At 35.4% G+C, this 10,465-nt stretch overlaps 1 protein-coding gene across 2 annotated transcripts in view; it reads left to right on the top strand.

The window, feature by feature from the left end:
* Positions 1-10,465, top strand: part of arhgap27 (Rho GTPase activating protein 27) — a 35,001-nt gene that overhangs the window by 9,214 nt on the left and 15,322 nt on the right. The gene's annotated exons all lie outside the window — the stretch shown is intronic.

Raw genomic sequence — 10,465 nt, 5'->3', positions numbered from 1 at the left:
ATGCGGAGGGGAGAAAGGCATCGGAACTCGACAGAGTCTCAACATTTCACGACCCAACCTGATATTTTGATTTTTTATTTGTTTGACAGGGAAAGCTGTGCGCAAACAGAAACACACACGCACACATATATACATATATTCATTTATTTAAAAAAAAATAAAAAATACTCCCCAGAAAAAAGGGCACTTTCTTTCGAGGAAGAAAAATGGCAGCTGCTCAAGCCCCCTTTGATGTCTATGTGTGCACGTGCCTGTTTGAAACAAATGTTTAGCTACTCCCCTCCTCCAGTTGCTCATGAGATTATTATACTACTATACAGACATTGGAATTAATATGGGTTCATTCTTGACCAAATAAATTGGAGACAACTAGTAGAGTTTTGAGCCATTTGTTGCTTTTCCAGCTCCTTTCAGCATGCCGGATCTTAACTATCCTGCCTTTCTCCATTCAACAAAATATGGGAAGTTCCTCTTCCACCAGTTTGTTTTGACGCCACAGGAGAAGAACTTGCTTGTTGGATGGTCTGCATGCTATAATTTGGCAGCTGCCATGAAGATTCAAGCAATGCCAGCACTGTTTTGCAGTGTGGCATGGTGTACTCCATTTAAAACTATTTGAAATGTTTTTGTTTATCTTTAATTATCTAATTATTGTTTCATTTTTATAGTTTCTCAAGAGATTACATATAATATATGTATTAATAAATTTGTCACACCGCAGATCTTTTTATTTGCCAAAAACTGATTAAACATGGTGAAAGACTTGTATAATATAATTTTATCAATCTATCTATTTGCCAAATCACTTGTAGGGACATGGGATGTTGGAGCATGTTTGGGCCAAAGGCAGGGAAATGCCCTGGAAAAATGGATATTATATTATATTATATATTTTATTTTATATATCAGCTTCACTGCTAATGGAAAGTAGTTTCAAAAGGTTAAAAAACACAACTAAACTTCCTCAGCTGGTAGATTGAGAGCAGCATTCGAGTTCTCGGATCTCTTTTACACTGTGCATTGTATGTATTTGAACATTCTGTGGGATTCCAGGTCTGAATAGGGGAAGTTTTGGTTTTGCTATTGGAGAATTAAATCCAATCCAAAAGTGAAAAATATTTTTTGAAAAAAAAATTTTTTTTCTTTTTTTTCTGGGCAATAATAGTCAGAGGGATTTCAGGAAGCATTAAAGTTTCAGGAAGGAAGTGTAAAAGTAATCCAAAGTTATTAATTCTCAAATCAAATTGAAAACATTGATCAACTCATGTACACAGTGTCCAAATCAATAATATCAAAATTCATTGGCTCTTGTGTGTCATGTGACTAAACATGATGTCACCATGATCACATAAAAACCAAAGAGGTTTGAAAAGTTTGATTGTTTGGAAATATCAGGTCATTTAAAAAAGCTATAGAAAAAGTATAGTCATGCACAGCAATGATTAATTGACTAGAAAGTGTTCCTTGTTATTTATATGGAATTGTTTTTTTTTAAATCCTTATCATAAATGACTGGATAAATTATTTGTTCAGTCAAGTGGGAAGTCCGAGGTTAAGTGTTGAACTTACAGTCACCTCACTCATGGTGTAAGAGTTTTTCACGCTTCTTAGAACAGGATGTGAAACTTCAGCAAGATCATGCAGTGCTTAAGATTCTCGTCTGGCTGACAATAAAATACATTTAAAAAAACAGACTAAAAAAAGACCTTGCATTGAAGGAGGGACCAAAATATCATAAATATCTACCAATAACCCCAGTAGAAACCACCCAGAACACAACGGCATAGATAATCACCACAACATCCTAGAATTGTGGTGATGAGGTTTTAATTAGCAAAAACACATTCATTATTCTTGCTGAGTTTGTGTCAAGTGTCCTACAGAGGTCTATTTTAAGGTTGTTGCAGTTACTATAGTATATAAATGTGCACATATGTTTGAGAGAGGGAGAAGAAAAGGTACCTGAGTGATGATGTGCAGATATAGTGTGATATGAGCTCTCAGACCTTAAGTTTTCAATGAGGTAATCCAGGATTCCAGGCCATGATTGGTGATGTAACACCGAGGGGGAGCTGCTTAGTCCCCTGAATGGCCCCTCTGTAAAAGTGTGTGTGTGTGTACATGTTTTTCTACACTGGTGGGGACTTAAACCTGAATACACACCAACACATGGGGACATGTGTCACCTTGGAGACCTAAATTGAGGTCCCCATGGGTACAGAAGCTTATACATCATACAGAATTAGTTTTTTTTTTTTTTTTGAGATTTTTCTGTGAGGGGTAGGTTTAGGTGTAGGGTTGGTGTAGGGCGATAGAAAATACAGTTTGTACAGTATAAAAACCATTATGCCTATGGAGAGTCCCTACAAGGATAGTGAACCAGACGTGTGTGTGTGTGTGTGTGTGTGAGTCCCTACAAGGATAGTGAGCCAGACGTGTGTGTGTGTGTGTGTGTGTGTGTTTGAAAAGAGAGGTAGGAGTTCAAGCTGCTGATTCTCCAGCCTCAATTTCATTGGTTGATAAGTAATTTGGTTAAGTAATCAGCAGCATGCTGTCCCCTCTGTGCACCCTACAATCACTTCTTTCTCAATTCATTATAGCTGTGAATTCCTTGGCTATTGCTTTGTTAGACAGACATGATGTTTCTATCTAAAATGCTGCTACATTCCACCCGTCTTCTCATGGCGTTTGATATAAAATCTGATGCAACATGTCTAAACGACTCTTGCATTTCAAAATATATAGTGGTAAAATGTGCAAACGAGGAGCTTCGCTATGCCTATGTCATCCGCTGGAACGCCACGCCACAGTTAGCGGAAGCTAGAGATTACGTTTTATAAAGTTTTAAATATGGATATTTTTCTTACACAAATTCATCGATTCACTTCAGAAGGCCTTTATTAACCCCCCGGAGCTGTGTGGAATACTTTTTATGATGGATTGCTGCGCTTTATTTTGCTTCAAAATCTTGACCACCATTCGCTGTCATTATAAAGCTTGGAAGAGCCAGGACATTTTTTAACATAACTCCGATTGTATTCGTCTGAAAGAAGAAAGTCAAATACACCTAGTATTACCATTAGTCATAAATGATCATAATTACACAGAGAGTATTACTTATGTGCATGTCATATCTATATGCAGTCATTGCTGTATTGACTGTGTCCAAACAGGTTTCCAGACCACTCCCCCTGTCTTTCATTGATCAAACTAATAGATAGTCCCGCCCCCAAACTCACACCACTGGTTAAATGATTGGCTGTATCTGCTGGTTGGGATGCTCAAACAAAAAGAGTCATGTTTTCACAGTGCCACAGAACTTTTTTGAAAAAGTTGACACACATGCCATTATCGGTTTGCAGTAAATAATGAACTGCATAAAAATGCACAAAGGATAGTTATACAAACTTTATGAATTATCATGTGACCAGAAATGCAACAAGGCATACAGACTGTGACTTAAACCATGAAAACATACCAATTGCTCCTAGTTTTGTCTACACCCTGATTTTAATTGCGTTTATGTGGTAATAATCATAAGGGTGGTATAGCGCCTGTAAAATTATGTGTGTGTGTTGTGTGTGTGTGTGTGTGTGTGTAAAGAACTTAAGGACAACTAGGCTGTTGTTCACATTCTAATTTATGGCCTGGACACAGAATCACACTGGATTTCATAGCATTGATGCTTAAGGAGAGAATCAGTCAAATGCAAGGATTCCCTCAGGGTAAAAAATGAAATTGCAGAGTGCTATAAATAGTACAGAACATTGCGTTACACATTAACTCATGTCATTCCTGCTCATTTTTGGTGTGTAATCTGGGCCCCTTGCTAATGTTTCTAGATGGAGTTCTAAATGAAAGTTTGTTCATCTAAGTTTTCCGTGTTTTTATTTAGCTCGACTTGGTAATATCCAGGTCATATAGCTGTAGGCTGCCATGTTAAAGATTTGAATAACAAAACTTCTTGTGAATAATAATCCCTAATACAGGCTTGTGCATTTTTACTTAGGCTTGTTCCAGGAACTGTATATGCCTGGCCTTTGTCACTTATCCACGTCCATCATTAGAAGGAGGAAAGAGAGTTTGATCGTAGGTGTGATATCCAAACTTTAGGGTCTCTGTGTCTTCACAACCACAGACAGGGAAAATAGTGTTATTTAAAATTTGCAAAGACAGATTGGATTTCAGGCAGGGAAGCTGTTGTCAGTTGTTGTCATGCTTGTCAGACTGCTTGGATGTGAAATTGTTGAGAACTTCCCCCTGCTCATCCTAAACATATTTCCTGCTTTAAACATTGCTAAACATTCACAGTTGTTTATCAGATGTCACAGCTCAACACAGTGGCCCTTGTCCTCTGAATTTGATCATGCTACCACATCATGGCATTTAAAATACACATTGCTTTACAGTTTTCTAAAGTTGTATATCTGTGTTGAGTTACTTGAATCTTAATATAATGTTAAACTCGGCATGAAAAGAAAATTCACCCTATCTATTGTGAATGCATGTTATAGATCTATATATTATATTATGGTAGAAAAGATCTGTTGCTATTTCCGTTTCATTGTGGCTTTAATTTTTACTCTAAAACACACTAAACTGTATAGAATAAAACACATAGGAAAGAAACATCTTGAGATTTCTTTAGTAACTCTGGTGAAGTTATTGGAAATGCATAAGTCTCCTGCTTCTCTGATTTTATCCTGAGTAAAATTCTCCAGTAATTTTACATGAATTTAAGAAGAGATCTCAACATTGTCTCAAAACGTGCTCAGATCAGGGTTATTATAGATAATTAAAACTAAAACCTCAAACAATTGTTACTATAAATGCTAACTAAAATAACTAAAACTGAAAATGAATAAAAACTACACTGTAAAAAAAAAAAAGCAGGTTTCTGGAATAATTTTGTAAAAAAAATACAGTAAAAATGTAAACATATTTACAGAACAACCTGTGAAATTTACCCATTGTAATTTACAAAACAAGAAAATTTCATTTTGTAACCAGTAAATTCAACAATGCACACTGCTACTAAAATCTGTTTCCTATCCTTTAACATATACTGACAACCACCATAAAAATGACGGTGGTAAAAGAGGAAGCCACATGAAGAATAATGCAGAAGGTCATCATAAGCAGCTATTCCACAAGCTGAAGTATATAGTAGTATACAGATGCACAGGGTCATTCATGCAAACAAAAAACACCATCATGGTAACACAAATGACACTTAAATAATGCAATAAACATTCATTAAACAACAGAAGATGTAACATAAAACTCAAATGTGACCCTGGACCACAAAACCAGTCATAAGTGTCAAATTTTCAAAATTGAGATTTGTACATCATCTGAAAGCTGAATAAATACGCTTTCCATTGACGTATGGTTTGTTAGGATAGGACTTATATTTGGCCGAGATACAACTATTTGAAAATCTGGAATCTGAGGGTGCAAAAAAATCTAAATATTGAGAAAATCATCTTTAAAGTTGTCCAAATGAAGTTCTTAGCAATGCATATTACTAATCAAAAATTAAGTATTAATATATTTATGGTAGGAAATTTACAAAATATCTTCATGGAACATGATCTTTACTTAATATCCTAATGATTTTTGGCATTAAAGAAAAATCGATAATTTTGACCCCTACGATGTATTTTTGGCTATTGCTACAAATATACCCCAGCGACTTAAGACTGCTTTTGTGCTCCAGGGTCACAAATGATAACTGATAACAAAAACTATCAAGAAACATGTTTTTGACTGTAAATTATACATTGATTTGTTTGTTTTTTACTTCTAAAAACTGTGAAATTGATAGCATTTTACTGTAAAATTACATTAAATATCTAGTTAGATCTGGTTCGTTTTTTTCCATAGCGTTTTTACAAAATGTTACAGTGAAAATCACACTTATTTTTTACAGTGATATAGACATATATATAAAAAAATTGACAAAGATGCACCAAAAATGACTAAAACTATAAAAAAAATTTAAAATGAAAAATATATATATAACAATAAAAGCTAATTGAAAATATTTATAAAAACTATAACAGTATCTCAAGATACTAAAATCTACAATCAAAAGTCAGAAATCTGACTTTCATTTTTCTTTTTTCTTTTGCAAGAACAAATTATCTTAACTAAAACTATTTCTTTTATAGCTATGAACTCCTAATACATGTCAAGAATTACATCTGTTTAAATATCCTGGAGAAAACTGATTAGGTCGTCAGAAATTGATGTTATTATCCCATTTTACTTCCATAATACTGAGACATATTTACAAGTGAAAGAGGATATTCAACAAAAAAAAACAAATTGCATGGTGAGACTTGAATTCATCCGTTGGGAATTGATTGTATATATAAATAACACCTGAATTTCTATTTGGCCATTGGTAACATAATCGCCCATGAAATCATTAGGAAAGGAAATGTGTTTAAAGTTAATAAATTTTTTAAGAAAGATAAAGACTTTATTTCTTTAGAACAGCATGCACCAATGAATAAGACCGGGAACATGTTTTAAAGGGATAGTTCAACCAAAAATTAAAATTTGATGTTTATCTGCTTACCCCCAGGGCATCCAAGATGTAGGTGACTTTGTTTCTTCAGTAGAACACAAACAAAGATTTTTAACTCAAACCGTTGCCGTCTATCAGTCTTATAATGTAAGTGGATGGGAATCACGGCTTTGGGAGTAAAAAGAAACACAAACAAAACCAAATTAAACCCTGTGGCTCGTGACGATACACTGATGTGTAAAGACATGAAACGATCTGTGCAAGAAACTGAACAGTATTTATATCGTTTTTTACCTCTGATGCACTTCAATGTCTGAACAGTCTGAACTGTCCTGAGCGCGTCCTCGACAGCCGGCTTCTTCTTCTTCTTGCTTTACGGCGATCGCAGACTTATAAGTGCATTACCACCACCCATCTCTCAAATGGACCATTAACACTCTATCTACAATCTCAATTGGGAGTCAAAGCCGTGATTCCCATTCACTTCCATTATATGACTGACAGACTGCAACGGTTTGAGTTAAAAATCTTCGTTTGTGTTCTACTGAAGAAACAAAGTCACCTACATCTTGGATGCCCTGGGGGTAAGCAGATAAACATCAAATTTAAATTTTTGGGTGAACTATCCCTTTAAGAAAACAAGGTCAGTTATGAATTCACGTTCACTTTAAACTGAGTTATAAAAGACCGACCTCTGAGCAATCCTGTATTGTTTATTGAGGAAGCATGCAAGCATGCTTTTTTCGGCTGTCTGAGGTGTTACGGTCAAAATGTGTAATTTTGAGGAAATGTACTCAAGTCAGTGACTTTGACTGGTGTAGGTTCTGTTTCGATGAGGAAAAAGGGGAACTTAGACAATTTAGACTTGAGAGTATATAAGACTTTTATGTTTGCAAAGATACCTGAAATCAAGCAATTGCACACCTTCTCAGTGTCAACACTTCTTTTCTGACCCGTTGTCTCTGCATCTTTATGTATTCAGTCGCTCATGTCTGCCTCTGTGTCTCTCCATCCGTCTGTTCTATGTATCTGCCCCCTCCCCCTTTCACTCTAGCAGAGTAGCACTTCAAGACAGATGTTCATTAGTGGCATCATCGGCTGCAGACGCAGAGGGTGTATATGTTGTGTGTGTGCGACTCAGGGTCAGCCTGTTCACCATGATGCTCACTGTTGGATAATTTAGAGTTTGATGTTGTCTGATCAGCTGTATTGACTGATCTAAACAAAGGCATGGTGGATTTTTACTCTAAGATTCGGACCAACCACCGACCCAGAAGCGCGATGCCTCTCTCTCTGAACACGCAGGTATGTCCAAAACTTGGTTTCTGGGTACGGAAATACTCTTTGTTGTCACTTTGACGTGTAAAACGTAGTGAATTGGCTTGACTGTTCAATAAGTAACAAATAGCGTTTATATATGAGCAGTGTGCATTAAAATAGTGTTTCAGTGTGGCGCATTAGTTGGATTTTGCATACAGAAGTGTGCTTTTGTATTGTTCTCAGCTAGGATGTGGTCTCTTCCTGTTGAGACACTCCCCGGCGTAGCTATCTCAAATGCACTTGTTAAACATCATCAGGGTCAAGTGTTTGTCACAGTAAAGTTGTCCAGTTCTGTAAAACTCTATAAAACAGAGCAGCTGCAAGACATTGACCTTTAGCATCTCTGCAGTTTTGATCGGAAAAAGGAAGTTTTCTTTAATTGCTCAGTCTGCGTCTCACAATGCCAGTTCCTGCTTTATTGGCTTCTCCCTATACATCCACTGCTTCTTTCTCTTTTTCTCTTAGTTAGCCTACTTGTACAATGACTTCTACAGGTTGTGTGGCTGTCTCTGATGGCCAGCGCATTCAGATCATCTAAATATATCTCACAAAAGGATGGCATACATTTAAGGCTGGGGATTTCATCGCTCCCTTTGCCTTAAAGCGTTTTAAAGGGATAGTTCAGCCACAAATGAAAGTTCTGTCATCATTTAGGGTACTCACACTCATGTTGTTTAGAAACCTGCATGACTTCTGTGAAACACAAAAGGAGAAATGTTAAAGAATGTACTGGACGCTCTTTTGCATATAGTGAAAGTGAATGGGGACCGAGGCTATCAAGGTCAATCAGTTGAAGATGGACAATCGGGAACTGATTAAATCAGAATCATTCTAATATGCTGATTTAGTGCTTCATTATTAGCAGCTATTATTAGTGTTAAATTATTAATAATGGTTCTTATTATTATTAATGTTGAAAGAGTTTTTGCTACTGATTAATATTTTTTTGCAGAAACTGTGATACATTTTTTTTCAGGATTCTTTGATGAAGAGAAAGTTCAAAAGAACAGCATTTATTTGAAACATAAATATTTTGTAATATTATAAATGTCTTCACTGTCATTTTTAATGCATCCTTGCTGAATAAAAGTGTTGATTGATTTATTTATTCATTTAATCCCACATACCCAAACTTTTGAATGTCAGCATGGTTTCCACATCATTATTAAGCAGCAAAAACTGTTTTCATCATTGCTAATGTTAAGAAATGTTTCTTGAGCAAATCAGCATATTAGAATGAATTCTGAAGGATCGTGCGACACTGAAGACTGGAGTAATGGTGCTGAAAATTCAGCTTTGCATCACATGAATAAATTACATTTTAAAATATATTTAAATAGAAAACAGTTATTTTAAATCTAAATAATATTTTACAAAAGTACTGTTTTTACGGTATTTCTAATTAAATAAATGCAGACTTGGTGAGCATAAGAGATTTATTTTAAAAATGTATTTATTAAAATCATAATTATTCCAAACCTTTGATCAGTAGTGTATGTCACAACAGAGAAGAAAAGAAAATTGCAACTTCACTAATAATGAAGACTTAAATTTCAGTCTGCTCATCACACAAAGCTTTTTGAAAACATAGAATATAGGTCATATAGACAACCATATAAGTCATAGTTCATTTTTAACCTTGACAGCCCAGATCCCTATTAAATAGTGGCCAGTACTTCAACACTTCTCCTTTTGTATTCCACAGAAAAACATGGTATGGTTTATGGTTCAGGGTGAAGTATAAATAATATTTAGAATTTGCCATTTTTATTCATTTTATTATCTTGATCATTCAGTTCTTCTTCAGTGTTGAATATGATGTTAGCATTTGTGTGGCTATTGTTTGTGATGATTATAATAATAAACCTGTTTCCTGTCAGTTGATGCATTTTGGCACTTGTGACTGAGAGACAGGCTTGGTCTGCACCAAAGGCTGGTAAATATAGACCCAGGATATGACGTGCTGGCACACTAGCTGTTGCGCTTCGATTGTCACTCTTGCTCTTCTGTCCTTTTTTCTGTCTTTATTTCTGTCTCTGTCCCACAGATGTTCCTCAGGAGAGGCGTGTCCTCATACAGGCCTCTCTCGAGGCTAAAGGTGAGCTCAGTACTGCAGGAAGCATATAAACATCTATTCCACAGCCATCTTCACTCTACATGCATGCGCAGGGAACTTTGTGTGTTCTTCCGTATCATGTACTGGGTGGTGAAAATATATTTTGCAATCCCTGTTCAGCATTGGTGGATAAAAGAACTTAATCTAAAAGAAGCAATCTAAAGCCTATTACTCATTTTCAATTAATTTACCGCATTTGTTTTTATTATATAGCGTGTTTTTTAATACTATTACTCATTTTCTTGTACTTACAGTTAAGCATTTGAACAAACCCCGAACCCGAAAAAACTAAGAAGAAACATGTTATTTCAACAAAAAAAAACATCAAATATGAAGTGTCATGTAGGGAATTCTGGGAGTGTCAATTTACAGTTTGTCACTGTAAATTATACGATGACTTTTTCTGTTTCACTTCCAAAAACCGTATTTTTAACAGTATTTTACTGTAAAATTAAATTAAATGTAATTACAGTTATTCACCGTATATAGTATGG

This window comes from Sinocyclocheilus rhinocerous, unplaced genomic scaffold (assembly GCF_001515625.1).
Source record: "Sinocyclocheilus rhinocerous isolate Xijiao unplaced genomic scaffold, SAMN03320098_v1.1 scaffold24, whole genome shotgun sequence".
NCBI classification, from domain to species: domain Eukaryota; kingdom Metazoa; phylum Chordata; class Actinopteri; order Cypriniformes; family Cyprinidae; genus Sinocyclocheilus; species Sinocyclocheilus rhinocerous.
This window is presented reverse-complemented; position numbering and strand designations above follow the sequence as displayed.